At 46.3% G+C, this 21,270-nt stretch overlaps 1 protein-coding gene across 2 annotated transcripts in view; it reads left to right on the top strand.

Annotated features, from left to right (window-relative positions):
- The window catches only part of LOC137413476 (uncharacterized), a 479,888-nt gene that overhangs the window by 365,094 nt on the left and 93,524 nt on the right, over window positions 1-21,270 (top strand). Inside the window, exon 1 of one of the 2 annotated variants that reach the window (XM_068098893.2) lies at window positions 20,715-20,782. The exons of the other annotated variant lie outside the window; for it this stretch is intronic. The gene's annotated coding sequence lies outside the window, so the exon portion shown is untranslated. Of the gene's footprint in view, window positions 1-20,714; window positions 20,783-21,270 lie in introns of those variants that run through there. 2 annotated transcript variants of the gene reach the window in all.

Genomic DNA, 21,270 nt, shown 5'->3' with positions numbered 1-21,270 from the left:
AACAGCATCGTTCATCATTCCAATAACAAATTAATACTAAGGTATTAATATATAAAAATATAATGTTAAATCACGACTGTATTGAGGTATTATCAAACCAGCGAACCGTTATAATCTGTTCGCTTCCGGATTCGGGAGCAAGGTCCGTGTCGATCACATTTCAAAATCATAATTGTATTGAGGAATTTCTGATACCTCCTACCTTCCTTACGACATCCGCCGGGACCCCAAAACGTTCCACCGAAGGTTATTGTATTTCCTTTTCCTTTTAGTAAAATATGCAACTGTAATGGTTACGAAACGTGCGTCTCCCTGTCATGTGACCAGATCCTCAGCTCTGATTGGTGTACCTTTGTGGGGACATACAGACAGACAGACACTGTTCTAGACAGCATTGCCCTACGGGCTGCGACGCAAAAATAATTTACTCATTGTTTCTTAAAGCCTTACCATCATTCTTCAATGAAACATTCACTGGCATTGCCAGTGGAAATTTAGGTTCTGCTCGTTTCATTTGGGGGAATTTCGCTTCATTCCATTCTTAAAAAGTACGAACAAGCACAGAGAAAGAGGTGGTGTGCAACTCTTGCAGAGAAACTTGATGTGTACTTATACAGGACTTGTACAGGACAGGACTTTATTGAGGACCTTTTTATTCCATGTCCAATTGGAACCTTTTGTAGAACTGCCTTCCTGAGATCGTTCAAACCCTCTCGGCATCTAAGGCTTCAAGCAAGCAGTGCACCACCATCTCATCCCACCCCCATCTCTACCTTCAATATTTTCTTCCCCCATTAACCTGAACTAAATCAATCTCTCACTTGCATCTTATTTTGAAGTTAAACTGGATGTCCCTTCTGACAGCGTTAGTTGGTCGACATTAAAGATCCCTGCACGGTGTCCTTCACGAAGAGTACGTGAGCTATCGCCTCGCCCTGAACAAATTCCAAATTCCTGCTTTCTCAGTCGAGTATCCTGCATCGGAGCGGTGACCCCTCTAGGATTATAACTCCTTGCTGAGAAACTGCTTCGGCAGACCGAGGCTCTATGTAAAGCATGGTGCATCCATCCATTAACTTGTAATGTCAAAAAAGATATTTAAAAATAATGATTTTGAGCACCTTTTCATGGATCCTCTGTTATACCTCGTCCAACTAAAGCAACATTCACCTTCAATTATATGATATGAACACGTCAAATCAAAACTTTTTAATTGTGTACAATTACAAGTAATGTCATCATTGTTTTATTCAATTATGCATTACATTACGTGCCAGATACATATTACAATGCAAAATAATGGAATATTAATCACCTTCATATTAAAAATTGCCTACCCCATTCATATATATATATATATATCACCAATCCACGTTCTGTACTCACTCTATGCAGCCTGACATTGTCATCTGGTCAGGTGCAACAAGGGAGGTCACCTTGGAGGAATTGTCAGTACCTTTGAAAGAGAACATGGAGGAGGTGCACGAGAGGGAGAGAGGAAAGTACAGTGAGCTGGAGGCAGAGTGCCGGGAGAAGGGTTGGCGAGTTTCTTGTCAGCCATTTGAGGTGGGGTGTAGAGGGTATATTGGCAGTTCCTTTTATGGATGTCTTGCTCCAATTGGAGTGTGTGGAACAGAAAGAAAGAGGATGTGTGGGAGAGTGGCCCAGGCTGCCATGAAAGGCTCACTTTGGATTTGGTGGAAGTTTATGGAGGCTGGTCGAATGGTGTATGAGGAGGTTGAGTGTGTGGTGGTTATTTCAGGCCAAAAGGGTTACGGTAGTGGCTGTGAGTGGCAGAGAAATGGAGGTGTTTATGGTTGTTGTTTTGAGCAATGTTTCTATGAGGCTAATTAGGTGTGTGTGTGTGTGTGTGTGTGTGTGTGTGTGTGTGTGTGTGTGTGTGTGTGTGTGTGTGTGTGTGTGTGTGTGTGTGTGTGTGTGTGTGTCGCAACCAATGACAACCTGCCTTGTCGTCTTACAGCACGTTGGTGTTCAGTTAGCCTTGTGGTTAAGTGTTTGGATGTTTGGCCCACATAACTGACTTCACAATCTTCACATTGTATGTTGTAGATGACATTCTTTCTGTCAAATTTGTTCACCTGGTCTTTTGGCTTTGACAGCTGTGCTCATAAGGATGTTTGTAGTTTGTGGGTGATGTTGATGTTGTACTCACATTGAATGCGGCTTGTGGTTTCAGAAGTGTGTTGTATGTGTGGAAGTGCCACCGTGTGTGGAGGTGTGGTTGGATTGTTGTTGCCGTAGTTGGATTTCTGACGACAAGATTTGATAAATGCATTTGTGGAGTGGTTTTCTCGCAGTTGTTGAGTGACGTGCAGCATTTCCATCCGGCGTTGTTCATGGTCACTGCAGTGTGTTTTTGCACGACCTACTGTTTTGCACGATTGTGAAGCCAGTTATGTGGGCCAAACATCCAAACGCTTAACCACAAAGCTAACTGAACACCAACGTGTTGTAAGATGACAAGACAGGTTGTCATTGGTTGCGACACATACACACACACACCAACACACATTCTCATGGAATCAGACCACGATCCTTGGCACAGGATATTTGAGAGTGAACCGCTAGATTGTCGAGGCCTGGTATTCTGAAGAAAAAAACTCCATCAACCGACACATCGACTTACACCCCACATACGTAGCACGACGCAATCAATTACAACGTCAAAAACGGCACAGTCATTTGAATGCAGGGAAGCCCTGTGATTGGCAAAGACTTGAACCAATCCATCACGTGAAACGTCCCCAAAGGAATTTAACGGTTAACACAACACTCAACGCCTCTGAAGAAGAGAACTAGCTTGTTCTTGAAACGTCAGGCTATTAATAAAGAATTTTTAATTCTTTTTTTACTGCTCAGTGTGCTATCATTTACAATATGAATCCTGAGCTACAAATATTTCGACATGTACATGTACATACAATGCATTCAGAAAGTATTCACACCCCTTCACTTTTTTCACATTTTGTTATGTTGCAGCCTTATGCTGAAATCGTTTAAATTCATTTTTTCCCTCATCAACCTACACTCAATACCCCATAATGACAAAGAGAAAACAGGATTTTAGAAAGTTTTCCAAATTTATTAAAAAGAAAAAACTGAAATATCACATTTACATAAGTATTCATACCCTTTGCTATGACACTTGAAATTGAGCTCAGGTGCCTCCCATTTCTCTTGATCATCTTTGAGATGTTTCTACACCTTGAATGGAGTCCACCTGTGGTAAATTCAATTGATTGGGCATGATTTGGAAAGGCACACACCTGTCTATATAAGGTCTCACAGCTGACAATGCATATCAGAGCAAAAACCAAGCCATGAGGTCGAAGGAACTGCCTGCAGAGCTCAGAGACAGGATTGTGTCGAGGCACAGATCTGGGGAAGCCGACAAAAAAGGTTCTGCTGCATTGAAGGTTCCCAAGAGCACAGTGGCCTCCATAATTCTTAAATTGAGGAAGTTTGGAACAACCAGGACTCTTCCTCGAGCTGGCCGCCCGGCCAAACTGAGCAATCGGGAAAGAAGGGCCTTGGTAAGAGAGGTGACCAAGAACCCGATGGTCACTCTGGCTGAGCTCCAGAGATCCTGTGTGGAGATGGGAGAAACTTCCCGAAGGACAACCATCACTGCAACACTCCACCGATCTGGGCTTTATGGCAGAGTGGCCTTACTTAAATACTTATGTAAATGTGATATTTCAGTTTTTTCTTTTTAATAAATTTGGAAAACTTTCTAAAATCCTGTTTTCTCTTTGTCATTATGGGGTATTGAGTGTAGATTGATGAGGGAAAAAATGAATTTAAACGATTTCAGCAAAAGGCTGCAACATAACAAAATGTGAAAAAAGTGAAAGGGTCTGAATACTTTCTGAATGCACTGTATATATACACTAAATTATATATAGTAATTTCACTACTCCCAACTACATCCAGGTCGACTCCATGTAGTGGGTGGATACCAGAGGTAATGTACCGTGTGGCAGGCGGTGCTTATCGCTCCCGGTAAGGTGCAGCAAGGGCTGTATGGGACACCTTACTGGCGGTTCTCCACTCACAGTATGGAGTTGCATAATATCTGATATATATATATATAGGTTATGACCTACCTTAACAGGGATTATATATATCTTGGTGTGCTCCTTTAAAGGTGTTATTTCATGAGTTTCTTAAGATCACTTAAGTGTAATCTAAACATGACCATAAGGTCACCTGTAAAAAAAACATGACATTCGACACAAAATAACCCGACAACCCCATGTGTAGAATCAAGGCATTACATTTGGGTTTCAGCAAGACTTTAAAAGAAACTTGGTGCACTGGAAGTCACAAGTCTTGTACCTGTTTTTTAACGTTTGTTCGGTGCATTCAAGTTGTCACAAATGACCTGCACATCAGAGCCTTGAACACTCTTCTCCCGTCAGCGGAAAAGTGCAGTAAAAATTCAAGACTTTTCTGTCACCTGTGTCACCCTCACCACACTCCCTGTGCCCCTTCACCCCATACGCTGCCCTTGAGAAGATTCCAAGTGTGAAGAAAGCTTGGAAGAGAGCAGGACGAACTGCTAGCAAGACGGAAAAAAGGGATGAGGAGATGCGTGGGTAGAACAAGACATGTACGTGGGTAATAATTGGACTGTATTCTCATTCCTATCGACACAAGCGTCACCATCAAAGTGGTTAATATCGACTTTTCGATTCCCTGTGCGATTAGCCATGCTATGCAGTTAGCGGCACCGCCATTGTGGCGACGCAGCAATATCAGGAATGCCATAACTGAGAGCAAATCGACTGCTGTGCAGACGGAACACTCCTGTATTAATGCTCCTGTCTTGGCTTCCCAATTTGGAACAACCTTTTACTCTTTGCACAGGTGGATTTTAACTTGCAAAAGTTCCCTTTTTCCACTGTTTAATTACACTTATTCCACCACTTCCCCAGACCGTATATCAATATGTATACTGAAGTCCTCTGTCGAACCTTGGACCTAGACACAGAGTGAACTGTTTAGCCTTGCGCAAGGAGTTTTAAACCTGAAACAATTGTTTCGCAGTATTACCTGATTATTGATCATTTAACTAGAACCAGTTCACTGGTAATTCCCTGTTTGTCGTAAAATGGCGACAAAAAGGGTTGGCGGCAGGAAGGGCATCCGGTCGTAAAACATTGCTTCAAAAAGGGGACCAAAAAACAACAACAACCACGGTCCCCGAAAAAGGCCAACCCCAGCTTGCGGGGAAAAATGGCCTCTAAAGGTGTTTTTTTAAATTTTTTTAACTAGAACAACACTCGGTCGAGCGCATACCTCCACCAGTCTGAACTGTTTACCTTTTCTATCCACTGATAGGCTGGATCTGGATTTGGACCTGAACCAAAATCTAATTGGCTTGTTCGTGTCACTAACCCAACTCATCCAACAAGTTTCATCCAAATCCATCCATAACCTTTTGAGATATCCTGCTATGTATCGTTTTTGGCCATATCTCCCAATGGTGAAGAATCACTTTAAAAATTCTACTAGCCGGATCCGAATCTGGATCTTCACCAAAATCTAATAATTTCGTTCTTGTCACATACACTCCACCAAAATTTCATCCGAATCCGTCCACAACTTTTTGAGATATCTTGTTCACAGACAAACAGACAGGGGGGTGAAAACATAACCTCCATCCACTTTCGGTGTTGCGGGTAATCTTACTAGAATTCACCAAGTGTCCGTCCGTCCGTCCGTCCGTTCCCAGGTACCGCAAAAGCGATGGAACCGATCGCAACGATATTTTGGGTGGGTAATCCTGGGTACCCCTGGAGTAAAATAGGCTGCATTGTTTTTCCAATTTTTTTTCCAATTTTTCCAGTTTTTCCAAACACGATGGAATAATATTTACCGATATGACCAGTGATGCGGCTTTTGTTGAAATTCTGCAATTACTGTTTAGATTTTGATGATTTCCGTGTGATATGATTTAACGGATGTTTGTATAAATCGTTTAAAATAAAAAAGCCTTAACTTTCTGATATTTTTCCTTTTCATTTGGGCCTCCCAATTGAAGCCCCACCTGTCGGGTGGGTACCGTTGCTCGTACTGATAATTCGAGGTTCATACTCATGACGACGAGTCGAGAAACGTTTCTGGGCTCGAATCATTCCTGAACGGGTCGCCACTGACGCAGCATACTCAAATGAAAGTAGCAGGAATTTAACTTATTTAGGATGCCGGTGATAACTCGCCTCCTCTTCGAAAATGACAGCATGGAATCTTTAACGTCCAACAACAACCATTGCTGGAGGATGGGTCCTCCGTTCGAAGGACGGCACACAAAGTGTTGCCTCGCCCTTGCCTGTAAAACATCAGAATGACAGTTTATAGCTGCTTGGAGATTCGAAACCAGAGCTCGGAAGCGATTGCATGCACCTTTCGGCTATCCTGCCAGGCCCTGTTACCTGATGAAGGCTTTTTACTAATCCTCCAAAACCACCACACACTGTCCTTTTTATATGACGGTTGATCCTCAATTATTACATCTCTCATTGCATCACTCTCCAGATTGAGGATCTTCCTCTTATTTTGATTGATTCTTTTCTTCTTTCGAAACATCCACATTTGTTCTGTGGTTCATCTATTCCATATACTGAACTTTTCCCAGGCAATTTGTTTGATAGTGCTTCTTTTTTTTCTCCTATTTTCATTCCTTTGTCTTTTCCTTGACTCGTTGTGGGTGTACGTTGCGTGTTGACAATTTTGGATACCTGCCCATGATGTTGGCCGATAAAGACCTATCTGTCGATTAAAGATTCGTTTTTGGTTGGGGGTCTTTCTGATTGATTAACCCTTTTACGCAAGACTCATGAACACGGAAAGAATCCAAGGCAGGGTCAAATGCACATAATTTTACAGGTTTTTCCTTGTGCTACTCATACATTTTCCTTTTTTGCGAGTGACTTCATTGTTTATTTTGTGCCATTGTCTTTCTTCTTTAGTTCTTGCCAGCAAAATTATTTTGATTCGAGTTGATTTGAGGAAAGCTGCCACACCACCATTGAATTGTCAGTAAAAAAAAAAAAAAAAAAACCCAGCTGGCTCATCAATGAAACTTCAGTGTGGGATAATATGCCTGCTTCATGCCTGGGATAATATACTGGACTGGTCGCCTGTCATTGTAATCCACTCTCTGTGTTTGACTGTTATTCCCTTCCCCTGTTAGAGGAGGGCATTTTGAATGATTCTGCGTCTGAAACCTTTCCGGTACTTAAATCATTATAACTACAAAGTTCATAGAACACCTTACCCCAAGCTGTCTTGAGAAACAAGAGTAAGGTGGCTTAATTAAATATTTTGATAATACCGTTACCGGGTGCACAAAAGCAACAGATTTTCCATGAATGTTCCTCACTCATTAATTATTCATTTCAAAGCAATAGTATAATGAGACCTCAGTAGGGGAAACTGAAATTCAACATGGGATATTACCCACAGACATGACATATGTCCTCAATATGGAAAACTGACATTCAACATGGGATATTACCCACAGACATGACATATGTCCTCAGTAGGGGAAACTGAAATTCAACATGGGATATTACCCACAGACATGACATATGTCCTCAATATGGAAAACTGAAATTCAACATGGGATATTATCCACAGACATGACATATGTCCTCAATATGGAAAACTGACATTCAACATGGGATATTACCCACAGACATGACATATGTCCTCAGTAGCGGAAACTGAAATTCAACATGCAATATTACCCACAGACATGACATATGTCCTCAATATGGAAAACTGACATTCAACATGGGGTATTACCCACAGACATGACATATGTCCTCAGTAGCAGAAACTGAAATTCAACATGCGATATGTCCTCAGTAGGGGAAACTGAAATTCAACATGGGATATTATTCACAGATATGACATATGTCCTCAGACGGTCTTTTTATAACAGTTATTGGAAAAATGAACACCAAAGAGTCAAAAATGCATATATTTAAACCGATATGGATGTCACCTGTAGATTTATTCACATTAATTAAAAAGACAGTGTATAGCGCTTCACATGTGATGGCTGTAAATAGGGGGACAATGGCGGACAATATCTCTTGTCTTAATGTTTTGAACAGTTTTATTCATACTTACTCTTCCATATTTCCATTATCTTGGACAAATTTTGAACCTTTAGTAATAATTATGTGATTTATAATTAAGAGCAGTATCATTTTATGGGAAAAAAATTTTCCCCATTTTTGAGGTACACCCTTCTGAAATTAATCATAGTACCCTGAATAAATTCTGTGGAAACTTTGGTGCTTTTGTCCGGCCTGTAACGGTATTTCCTATAAGCCACATTACTAAAATGGACATGGGCGGGATCTGCGAGCAGCAAATTTGATTGGTCATGATGACATAAAATGCCATAATATTTTGTTCGAGTACTGCCAAACGGAGGGGTTTTGAAGGTGCCAAAAAGGTGATTTCTGTTCTTCAGTGTTCAAGTATAAAATACATATCCAATTATAATTCAATTGAAATAAAATCAAGATTTTAAAGGTCGTATAATTTTTTTTTGGAAGTTCACCGCCGTTGATGCAGCATCTTTTACACCACCTTATTTAATACGTTACATTAGTTATTCATGCCTGTTGTTTGTGTCCTTTATGATGTGGTTGAAAGTAGTAAGTTTCCTGTTTGGAATGATTTTCAAATTTGTTTGACGACCAGACAGGCACACAGTAAAATAATTATGTCACTTCTCTCTGCACATGCGCGATCAAGTCAAATTCAGAGCCAAATTCAGCGTTTTCCGATTCATGTTCTGAACCATATTCAAAATATAATATTCAATTGAAATTAAGTTATTCCTCAATCATAAACTGACATTTGTAGATGGGCAGACAGACAGACAAAGTGCACGAATTGTTACCCCTGTCTGTTTGTCTGAGAGCAGGACATCTCGTAAAAGTTATGGACTGATCTGTACGACAATTGGAGGGCAGGTTGAGTGTGTGACGAGGAAGATTTTATTCAGTTTCGGTGAAGATCCAAATCCAGATCCGGATCCGATAAATTTTTTTAATTGATTCCTCACCATTGTGTGATAGCGCTAACACCGATATATAACATCATATCTCAAAATGTTGTGAACGAGTCACGACAAAACTTGGTGGATGAGTTGGTTAGGTGACACGAACAAGCCAATTCGATTTTGGTTCAGGTCTGGATCCAGTTCCGGCCTATCAGTGGGAAACAAACAGTACAGTGTGGCGGGCACATGGGGCAATAATTCCGCGCTCCAGAAGGTGGCGCGAGTGCCCAGGCGGGGACCGATGGCACATGCCCCGCCCTTCGACCGAGCGGCCACGCCCGGGGACTAGGCGTGGCCTCGGCACATATATGCGGGCTCCAAGCTCGAGCCTGCCCAGTGCTGCAGTTTCGAGCTTTCGCAATAAAGACTCTTGGTTTTAACAACGCGTTGTGGCCAACCTCTTTGGCAAGCACGTTGTGTGCGCAGCACCACACTTCACTGGTGACCCCGATTGGTTCAGCCGTTGCTGACCACCGAACGCGCCATGGCCAACAACGCCGTCACGGTAAAACTCCCAGAGTTTTGGGAAGCACAGGCCGACGTGTGGTTCGTGCAGGCCGAAGCACAATTTCAGCTTCGAGGCATAACGGCGGACGAGACCCGTTACTACCACGTGGTTGCCGCCCTCGGGCCCGGCACTGCCGCCCGAGTCGTGTCCATCCTGCGGCACCCGCCGGCCGACCACAAGTACGGGGCGCTCAAACGTCTCCTCATCACCATGTTCGGCCTCACGGAGATCGAACGGGCCGACCGCCTCCTGGACCTTCCCGAACTCGGCGACATACGACCATCCGTGTGGATGGATCATAGGCTGTCGCTGCTGGGTGACCAAGCCCCGGATTTCTTATTCCGGGCGCTTTTCCTGTGCCAGCTACCGCTACAGGTACGCCTCACGCTGGCCGGGTCCAACATAAGGGAACCCCGGGCCCTGGCCGTAGAGGCCGACAAGTTCTTCGCAGCTTGCGACACGCGGTCGAGTTACGGTGCCGCCGTCGTGGTTCCCGAGGCAGATGCTACAGCGTCCCTCGTGGCCGCTGCCGCGCCCCGACCACCACCACCGCCGCCGAGAACACCGCGGCCGCCGCCACCCCCACCGCCGCAAGCTTGGTGCTATTTCCATGCCAGGTTCGGCCACAAGGCTAAGAAGTGTTGCCCGCCGTGCTCGTTTGACAAGTCGGGAAACTACTGGGCCGGCACTCATTAGCGGCCCTGAGCGTCGGCCATTCTGGCAGCCTCCTATTCATCACGGACACCTTGTCCGGGCGCCGTTTCCTCTGCGATACAGGAGCGCAGGTAAGCATCATCCCAGCCTACACATCCGACAAGCGAACCGCGGGCCGGGGCCCCGCGTTGCTTGCCGCCAAAGGTACACCCATCCGCACGTTCGGGAAGCGCTGCCTCTCCCTGCGGTTCGGAGGGCAGCGCTTTCAATGGTCGTTCGTGACTGCCAGCGTGCCAATGGCGTTGCTCTGTGTGGACTTCCTATGTGCGCATGGGTTGCTGGTCGATGTGAAGCGCAGACGGCTTATCCAGGCCGAAACCTTTAGTTCGCTCGCTTGTTCGCTGAGCGGCTCACTGAGCGGCTCACCGAGCGGCTTGCCAAGCGGCTTGCTGGACGGTTCCGTCCCGGCAAGTTTAAGTTGCACGCTTCCGGCAGCGGACGACTTTACCCGCCTCCTCGCCAATTTCCCGGCCCTCACGCGGCCCACCTTCTCAGCGGTGGCTGTTAAGCACGGGGTGGAGCATCACATCCCCATGGTCGGGCCGCCGGTCTATGCCCGGGCACGCCGACTCGAGCCTATGAAGCTCGCCGTGGCGAAAGCGGAGTTTGCCACGCTGGAGCGGCTGGGGATCGTGCAGCGCTCCAACAGTGCTTGGGCTTCCCCACTGCACATCGTGCCGAAGCCCGGCGGGAGATGGCGGCCGTGCGGGGACTACCGCTGGCTCAACGATGCCACCACCCCCGAACGCTACCCCGTCCCACACATTCAGGACTTTTCCGCCCGGTTGGCCAACACGACCGTGTTTTCTAAGGTGGACCTCATCCGGGGCTACCATCAGGTCCCCATCCAACCGGACGACGTCCCGAAGACGGCCGTCATCACCACTTTCGGCCTCTTCGAATTCCTCAGGATGCCCTTCAGGTTGAAGAATGCGGCTCAGGCGTTCCAGCGGCTTATGGATAGCGTCTCGCGCAACTTACCTTTCCTGTTCGTCTACCTGGACGACATCCTAGTCGCGAGCACGTCCCGGGAGGACCACCTGCTCCACCTCCGCACGCTTTTCGAACGCCTGGGCCAGCATGGCCTAATCATCAACCCTGCCAAGTGCCGTTTCGGCATCGCCACCATCGACTTCTTGGGGCACCGCATCACCGAGCACGGGGCCGTCCCTTTACCGGCCAATGTGGAGGCGGTCAGGGATTTCCCGTGGCCCGCACGATCAAGGGGCTCCAGGAGTTCCTGGGCATGGTAAACTTTTACCACCGCTTCGTGCCCCACGTCGCCCGGCTCCTCCGCCCCTTGCACGAGGCCCTTCGGGGCAAGCCGGGCAAAGGTGACATCGCATGGTCGGAGCCGATGGCCGCGGCGTTCACGGGCGCAAAGCTGGCTCTGGCCGACGCCACCATGCTGGCGCACCCGGCGCCCGATGCACCGATTGCCCTCATCACCGACGAGTCGAACTACGCGGTGGGCGCGGTGCACGAGCAATGGGTGCGTGGTGCTTGGCAACCGCTGGCGTTTTTCAGCCGGCAGCTTCGCCCGCACGAACAGCGGTACAGCACCTTCGACCGTGAGTTGCTCGGGCTCCACCTGGCGGTCCGACACTTCCGCCATCTGCTGGAGGGCCGCCCGTTCACGGCCTTTGTTGACCACAAGCCCCTTGTGATCGCGATGGCCAAGGTCGCCGAGCCATGGTCGGCATGGCAGCAGCGCCACCTCTCTGCCGTGTCCGAGTACAAGACAGACATCCGTCACATGGCGGGTAAGGACAACCCGGTGGCGGATTGCCTTTCCCGGTCCGTCGTGCACGCGGTCCACCTCGGGGTCGACCTTGCCCGGATGGCGGAGGCCCAGACTGCCGACCCTGGCGTCCAGGCCTTGCAGACCGCCGTCACGGGCCTCCGTGTCACCGAGGTGCCGTTCGACGCCGCGGGCACGGCCCTCCTATGCGACGTCTCCCTCGGCCCGCCTCGCCCCATCATGCCCGCTGGCTGGCAGCGCCCGGTGTTCGACGCCATCCACGGCCTGTCCCACCCTGGCGCGAGGGCATCCCAGAAACTCGTCGGGGCGAAGGTCGTCTGGCATGGCCTCAGGAAGGACGTCCGCGACTGGGCCAGGAAGTGCCTCGTGTGACAGCGCGCAAAGGTCCACCGCCACACCCAGGCACCGTTGGCCCCGTTTACGGTGCTCGAGCGGCGGTTCGACCACGTGCACGTCGACTTGGTGGGACCTCTGCCCCCCTCCCGAGGTTTCACCCACCTCCTCACCATGGTCGACCGCACCACACGGTGGCCGGAGGCCGTCCCATTGGCGGCGACGTCTGCGGCTGAGGTGGCGCAAGCCTTTATCGCCACTTGGGTTGCCCGGTTCGGTGCCCCCTCGGACATCTCGTCCGACCGCGGCCCCCAGTTCCCCTCGGAGCTCTGGGCCGCGGTGGCGCAAGGGCTCGGGGTGAAGCTACACCACACCACGGCCTACCACCCCCAGGCCAATGGCCTGTGCGAGCACTTTCATCGCTACATGAAGGCCGCGCTCCGGGCCAGCCTCCGCGACGGCGGCTGGGTCGACAGGCTCCCCTGGGTCCTGCTGGGCCTCAGGACGGCGCCCAAGGTCGACCTGCGCGCGTCCTCGGCGGAGTTGGTCTTCGGGCAACCACTGCGGGTACCGGGTGAATTTATCCCCGACTCCACGGCTCCTTAGTCCACGGCACAATAGCGCTCCGCCCTTCAGGAGACCGCCCGGAGGTTCGCCCCGGTGCCAACGGCACACCACGGTTGCCCGCCTTCCCACGTCGCCCCGGAGCTTCGCACGGCAAAGTACGTGTTCATCCGGCACGATGCCCACCGGGCACCGCTACGGCACCCACCGGGCACCGCTACGGCCCCCGTACAACGGGCCCTTCCGCGTGCTGGAGACCGGGGTCATACTTTTCACGGTCGACATCGGCGGTGCCCCGGATCGCATTTCCGTGGACCGCCTCAAGCCGGCCCACCTCGATCCGGACCACCCCCCGCCAGCAGCTCTGCCTCCGCGTCGGGGTCGCCCCCCGGCGGTCGGACCCCCGGCACCCCCGCCAGCAGCTCTGCCTCCGCATCGAGGCCACCCCCCGGCGGTCAGACCTCCGGCACCCCTCAGCCCCGCCGGCCCGCTGCCCCCCAGCCCTGTACCCATCGCCAGGGGGCGTTTCGGCCGGGTCATCCAGCTTCCCCACAAACTCACCCTTCAGGTGCGCGGGAATTCTGGGGGGGCTCGTGTGGCGGGCACATGGGGAAATAATTCCGCGCTCCAGAAGGTGGCGCGAGCGCCCAGGCGGGGACCGATGGCACATGCCCCGCCCTTCGACCGAGCGGCCACGCCCGGGGACTAGGCGTGGCCTCGGCACATATATGCGGGCTCTAAGTTCGAGCCCGCCCAGTGCTGCAGTTTCGAGCTTTCGCAATGAAGACTTTTGGTTTTAACAACGTGTTGTGGCCTACCTCTTTGGCAAGCAAGTTGTGTGCGCAGCACCACACTTCAACAGTATACTGTTCAGCCTGGTGGAGGTATGCTCCTACCGAGTGCCGTTCTAGTTTAACCCTGCTTTTCACTTCTCCTGCATGGGGTAAAAAGTATCAACTTTATCTTGATGAGAAATGAGGCGCCTTGTCTCCACTCGCCCACTCACAATTTGCCTGCACCATACTGACATTTGCTGGACTCACGAGTGTCCGAAGATTGTAGGTGGGAGTCAAAAGTAATCTCTCAACAGCCCCTACATTCGTTTATACTTGAAAGACATCAATACCAAAGCAGCATCGCAACATTACGAGCTCTTGTTCATTGAGCTGTTAGGAAGTGGTGGCCTTCCTAGCAGTCACAAAAATGGCCGTTAATCATGAGCTAATTTTTTCCCCTGATTCATAAAAAGTACAATTATTACTGTAACCATAGATACCATATGAATGTGTGATTTGTGATGATTTATTCACCAGAAATTTGTCATTAGGAGGATACAAGCCTTGCTTATGTATGGCTGTTCTAAGACCTCAACATATGGAGCCAGGGGTCATTTATTTAGTTTTAAATTGACCAAGTGCATTGTTATTATTTCTAAACAGCACACCACTTGAGGGTATTCAAAATGCCTTGTCTTAAGGTAGAGTGATGGTGGACTATACTCTTATGTCAGAGGCCAATAACTAAACTACGGGACGTGCCGACGGCCAAACATTTCAGTATACTGTGCACTCTCATTCAGTATACTGCACACTCTCATTCAGTATACGGTGTACTCTCATTCATTGTACTGCACACTCTCATTCAGTGTACTGTACACTCATTCATTTTACTGTGCTCTCTCATTCATTTTACTGTGCGCTCTCATTCAGTATACTGTACACGCATTCAGTATACTGAGCACTCTCATTCAGTATACTGTACACTCATTCATTTTACTGTGCACTCTCATTCATTTTAATGTGCACTCTCATTCATTTTAATGTGCACTCTCATTCAGTATACTGTACACTCTCATTCACTATACTGTGCACTCTCATTCATTTTACTGTTGAACTCTCATTCAGTATACTGTGCACTCTCATTCAGTATACTGTGCACTCTCATTCACTATACTGTGCACTCTCATTCAGTATACTGTACACGCATTCAGTATATTGTACACTCTCATTCAGTATACTGTATACTCTCATTCAGAAGGGTACCCTTCTATCTCCAATGCTTTGAGATTATATATTTTTTTGAAGGCTCCAAGCAAGAACTATATAGTCCTCATCGAGGTCAGGCCTCAAATTCCAGATTGCATATCAAATTCCAATTTGAACCTTTCTACTCTTTCTGCTACCACTACCTTTCCAGGGAGACCATGCTATGCATTATCTACCCTCTGAGCGAAAGACCCCCCTGCCTTACGACTGTCATAACTCTCCTCTTCACTCTTAAACTGTGTCCCCTTGTTCTATCAGTGCCCATTATGATGACAAATTATTCTCCTCTTATTTTGTTTCTACCCTTCATTATCGATTCAAATATCTATAACTTTGTGGCTCCCTGTCAATGTATTTATGGGTGACAATCACTGTCTATCACAGATAGCTCTATGTCATGCACAAGGTGTTCGGAAGCCTTGTTGCGAGCATCCTGCTGTGCAAAAATTCCTTGTTTCTCAGATTCTGCTGCACACGCCTTGTTGAGGTATTCTCGTTTTCATTCATGATTTGGAAACCATTGCCTCCTATTTTTGTAAGCATTGGTACATCATTCAATGTTTAATCTGCAGCTTTGACATTGCTTTCAGGTGCCTCCTATTCACAACTGCCGAGCATCAATTCAAATACCTATGTTTTTTCTTTTCTTTCGGTTTTTATTGCAGAAAATGCAAATGCTTGGTAGTACTCCAGAGGAACTTGACATAGGTTGTTGAACTTGACTTCTAAGAAATGTACCTCCCAGATTCGTTTGAAGATTCTTTCACCGAAAGGGTTTCCTTGTCTCAAAATTTTTTGCCGAGGGTGTTGCTGATGCTCCTGGTATTTCCGTGAACCTGCTGTCGCAGGTATTATGTAGCGATATCCACGATCTACAGATGTGCTTTCAAGTATCTGCGAACAAACTGTCCAGTATTTGGATGTCCTGCCCCGTGGTCAGGCTAAACGTACTGAAGCGGCCGCCTTGACTTTGGTCCAAGTACATGTGGTGAATTGCTTTACAGACTCATTGGGAGGCCTGGGATCAAGAAGTAAAACGCATTGAAGACTTGACACGATGATACCTGAGAGAGAACAGAAATGGCATGAACACAGTATATTAAATTGTGATGTCAATGCATTGCATTTGTTCACTCCAACAGCACTTCCAAATTTAAACGTTTTATTTTAATGCACATGAAATATAACAAGAATACGTCACAATATATTGTGTCATTTGATACCTACCAAGACTGTTTATGTGAGCAGAGATGGCTGGTCAGTTGCGGTACTGAAGCGTTTGGCCGTCTCATTGACGCAGTGTCACGTAGTTTAGTTATTGGCCTCTGACATAATAGTTCACCATCAGGGCACCTTAAGACAGTGTTTTCAAAACCCCCAAGAAGTATTACTATTTAGAATTGAAAACCATGCAAGTCATCATTTTGACTAATTAAATTACCCCTGGCTTCTGGACTACTCACGTGTTTGAAAACGTAATTATGTCTACTTTGTGCTTTTGCCTTGTCAGTGGGAACACAATTGTGCAGCTCATTGTTATTTCATATGGAGAAGCCACAGGCCGTGTAAGACCGGTATTGATTGAACTTTTTGTACATCCATCCATGTGACCATTACACACTGTCCCCTTTTGGATGTGGCAAATGTTAGTGGATGTGGAAATAATACATTTGAAAGACACTAAGTTGGAGGACCAGTACGTCAGTACTAGTCGTTCGTAAGTGTTCAAGATACCCAAAATGTCTTTCATGAAGAAGAGGCGAATTGTTGCTGGCAGCCTGAACAAATTACAAATCTCCGCCACTTTCATTTGAATGGCAGGTTTGTTTGACCGGTTTATGGAAAACTTGGGCCAAAAATCTTTCGCCGGCTGGCCCCAGAAGGTAGGAAAAAATTGGGGCTGCCAACATAATAGTAGTAGTAGAAGTAGTAGAAGCGTTAGTCATCGTAGTATTATTTGCAACACCAGAAACCGATAATCACATAAAAAGTAGCGATTAATCACGAACCTGTTACTCAATGCTTGTGGTGTTGTGTATTCGTATGTTGTGATGACATTTGTCAGATCTGCCAGCATTTGAAAATAACACGCATCCTTCACTTTCACCCTTTAATTTAAAGGTAACACAGGATAAAGAAAAGGACAAAAATATAGGAAAACAAAGAAACTCAGATCTTTATGTTTCCCTATAATTTACCTTGTTTTTTTTAGGGAATAACATTATTGGATTAGAAGGATAAATTGTTGAGCTAACCGGAGTACAGATTGTGCATTGAGAATGATTCAAGCGTTGTGTGGGGCATAACCTTGTACTTTCCCCTCTGATGTGTTTATTCAGCAGTGATTTGTCAACTGTGATACACAGATGAATAAGCAACCAAATATCGTCTGATCGTATGATCTTACACTCAACTCTAAGTCTCCAAACTTTAGTTAGAAATATAAACTTCCCTTTGACAAGTCCAGACGATTTCCTGAATGTTCGCCAATTATATTTACTAGGGCATGCCCGTACTATATCTATATCTAAAATTATATCCCCCCCCCTCTATTTACATGAAATGGTTTGGTCCAAAGCGAACGGCTTGCGAGTACGGTGACAATCCCCCCCCTCTATTTACATGCAATGGTTTGGTCCAAAGCGAACGGCTTCCGGAGTTTGGTAAAGAAATCGCCATCGCGTGCACAAACGCGCAGGAAAGCGAATGAATCGCAAATTCGGTTTTATTAGTTTTAAAACATAGTTTAACGCCAACATAGTTTGCAAACGTGAAATAAATGAATACGCTCTCAAATGTGCCATCCGAGGCAGAGTGTGTCCTCCACGTTCGGCACACGCGATCGTTCGCTGCTCTCTGATTGGTTGAATCGTTTTTTGGACATAGCTCGGTAAGTAATTGTCCGATTAATATGAAACCTTGAAAAGGCACATCCTCGGGTCCCCAGCAATATACCTGGCAAGTTAAAAGTATATCGGACCCGTGGTTGTCGAGAAACAGCGGTCACAGACAAACAGACGTACAGACGTACAGAGATTACTGGAATTATAGATAGACTAGGGCATGCCCGTACTATATATATGCCCGTACTATATATCTATCTAAAATTATATCCCCCCCCCCTCTATTTACATGAAATGGTTTGGTCCATTCGCAACGCCAAAGCGAACGGCGAACGGCTTGCGAGTACAGTGACAATCCCACCCCTCTATTTACATGAAATGGTTTCGTCCATTCGCAACGACCACAGAACCCCCCCCTCTATTTACATGGAATGGTTTGGTCCATTCGCAACGCCGGCACACGCGATCGTTCGCTGCTCTCTGATTGGTTGAATCGTTTTTTGGACATAGCTCGGTAAGTAATTGTCCGATTAATATGAAACCTTGAAAAGGCACATCCTCGGGTCCCCAGCAATATACCTGGCAAGTTAAAAGTATATCGGACCCGTGGTTGTCGAGAAACAGCGGTCACAGACAAACAGACGTACAAACGTACAGACAGAGATTACTGGAATTATAGATAGATAATCATCTCTTCCTGCCATTTTATTAAAAACCAAAACGATATAAAACATGATGTGAGCTTTGCCAAACATTCCCTCTCCCTACCTCTGCCCTTCTCTCCCCATCCCCAGAATGTGTTGCTGAAAATTCTACAATTTGATTCTTTATGACAGATTTTATTGCTTTTTACACCAGTTTCTTTTTCGTTGTGAAGGCCCCAACTGCTTTACTGCAAAACACTTTCCCATTGAAATTCTCACCTTGTATTGAATGCTCGAAACAGCAAGAAATGTTGGACATATCTTCAGCATTACCCCAGCCTAACAGACCTGTCTCCTTGTCAGACCATTTTTGATAAAAGGTTCTGCTGAGAGGTCAGCTTTCTGGTTTCACTGGCCTTGATCAACAATGCGGGCTACGCTTCACCATGGTGTGCGTATAATTCCACCACTCTTCTCAGACAGCCGTGTCTGTGATGTTCGAGAACAATTGACCATTATTTTTTATTTTCTATTCCACGTATTACCTGTCAGATTTGTCAATTCTAATAGTGTTCATTATCACAGTTTGATTGGACTCCATTTTTATTATTCTCATCTTTAGTTTCTAATGAATACAGATATTAATATGATAATATGAGTTCATTTCAAGGAACCTCAACGCATTAGGCCCATCAAATCCTGCGATGCTGTTGCCAGCCTCTCATTGTTTGTCTGTGGTCTATCCTTTCAAATTATGTTCGTCAAGCAAGGAAGCATCATGTGAATGAATGATCGTTTTAAGGCCATTTTCCCCGCTGGAGCAGAGGTTAGCGTTGCGGGCCCCATGACAATCATGGTTCCCTGTTTGAGGCAATGTTTTTATGGCCGGATGCCCTTGCTGACGCCAACCCTAAGTCGCCTCTTACGATGCGCAGTGCACCTATTCTAAATCATTCATCCCAGCAAGTTGGTACTCAATTTGCCGACCTCGGAAGGATGACCGGCTGAGTCAACCCTGCTGGCGTTAATTCAGCGATCGACCGGGATTCAAACTCAGGATCCTAGGATCCCAAGCCGGCACCCTAACCGCTAAGCCAACACCAGGCTAAAGAAAGCATCATGTACCATTTTAAAAAGTCTTTGATATGACTCGGCCGGGGTTCAGACTCAGAGTGGCTGCTGTAACCATCGCACAACCGAGTCTGGTTATCTCGGTGACAGATGTGAGTAGTTGACAGATGCGGTCGATTGTGCGAAGCAACAATCGTTTGTACACATGCTTTAAATTTTTCTTTCTCTCCACAATAGGTGATACTTGAGCAGCATTGAAAGGAGCGTTCGGCAAAAAGTTTAGTCTTCTTAACCGTTCCATCATGCTGTTGCGGAAGACAAGGAGGGGGAAGGGTGGTCAGTGTAAAAAGGCTGCTGGTGCCAATCGCTTGCATCTGTCAAGTACCACAAACGTGCAGTTTCGTGCGAGGTTAGGGAGCGATGTTCCTTTTTATTTCTCCTCGTTTGCCGCTTGCCTGTTCAGAAACAAAGCATCGATGGAGTTTGTACAGATCGATGTTTGCAACTCGGATGTGCTTTGGCCCTCTGGCCTCAGGCCTAGCCGTGCTGGTTTAAACGGCTCTCCAAGCTGTCAAGAATGTGGGGAAAAACTGCGCTAACTCAAGCAAAATGCCTCTTTTCTTTTATCTTCCTTGTATACTGTCCCCTCTCTGTGTTTTTTACATTCCTGTTGGTGTGCTATTCTCCCAGTTTTACTGGAAGCTGCTGAAATCTTACTTCAGGCTTGTCTTCTGTTTAGTTTTTGGTTTCTATTCTCTCATAATGGCAAAACATTTTAGAATGCAAATCTGTAAATTGAATATTAATACTCGGGGGTAGAATTGGGGACTACCGGTTATTGCTAAAGAGAGAGAGAGAGAGAGAGAGAGTGTGTGTGTGTGTGTGTGTGTGTGTGTGTGTGTGTATGTGTGTGTGTGTGTGTGTGTGTGTGTGTGTGTGTGTGTGTGTGTGTGTGTGTGTGTGTGTGTGTGTGTGTCAACACATGATGGAGCTTTCAATATGACAAACAGAATTCAAATGAATAACAGTCATTGACTGCTTTTGATTTTCGTTGAATATTGTTCACCTCTATCCATTCAGCTGGTCTGAACACTTCCTGCTGTGCCGAATGCAGTCTTCTCTTTACCCTTCACCTATATTGCTTCCTGTTTGGCCATACGATGTGCCTTGCTACCTGAATGTCTTGGAGGTAACACAGAGTTTCCTGACAGTTTAGCGATCAAGCAAATATTTTCTTTCATTTTGTTTTGTGCTCCTTCAAAGACTTAACATACTGGCATACTGAATATTGCGTATGAGGTGTTCAATGTTATATTTAAACGAGATACTCATAATAGTCCGAGACACAAGACACGCCAAATATATGTGTATTTATATATGTATATATATGTATATAATATATGTATATATATAATATATGTATATAATATATTATATTTATATACATATTTATATGTGTATATATACATGTATATGTGTGTATATGCATTTATATGTGTATGTATACATATATATTTATTTATATGTAGATGTATATATGTATGTATATATATATATATATATATATTTATGATGTGATGTCCACTCCCGCATCATCAGATGCATTTGGCTGCTGAAGCAGTTTCTGGACGATTGGGCACTATCCTGGTCAGGGGTCACTCCTACGCACGATACTCA

Source organism: Myxine glutinosa, chromosome 7 (genome assembly GCF_964187855.1).
Source record: "Myxine glutinosa chromosome 7, kmMyxGlut1.1, whole genome shotgun sequence".
NCBI classification, from domain to species: domain Eukaryota; kingdom Metazoa; phylum Chordata; class Myxini; order Myxiniformes; family Myxinidae; genus Myxine; species Myxine glutinosa.
Note: the sequence above shows the minus strand (reverse complement) of the source record. Positions and strands in the feature narration are given on the sequence as shown.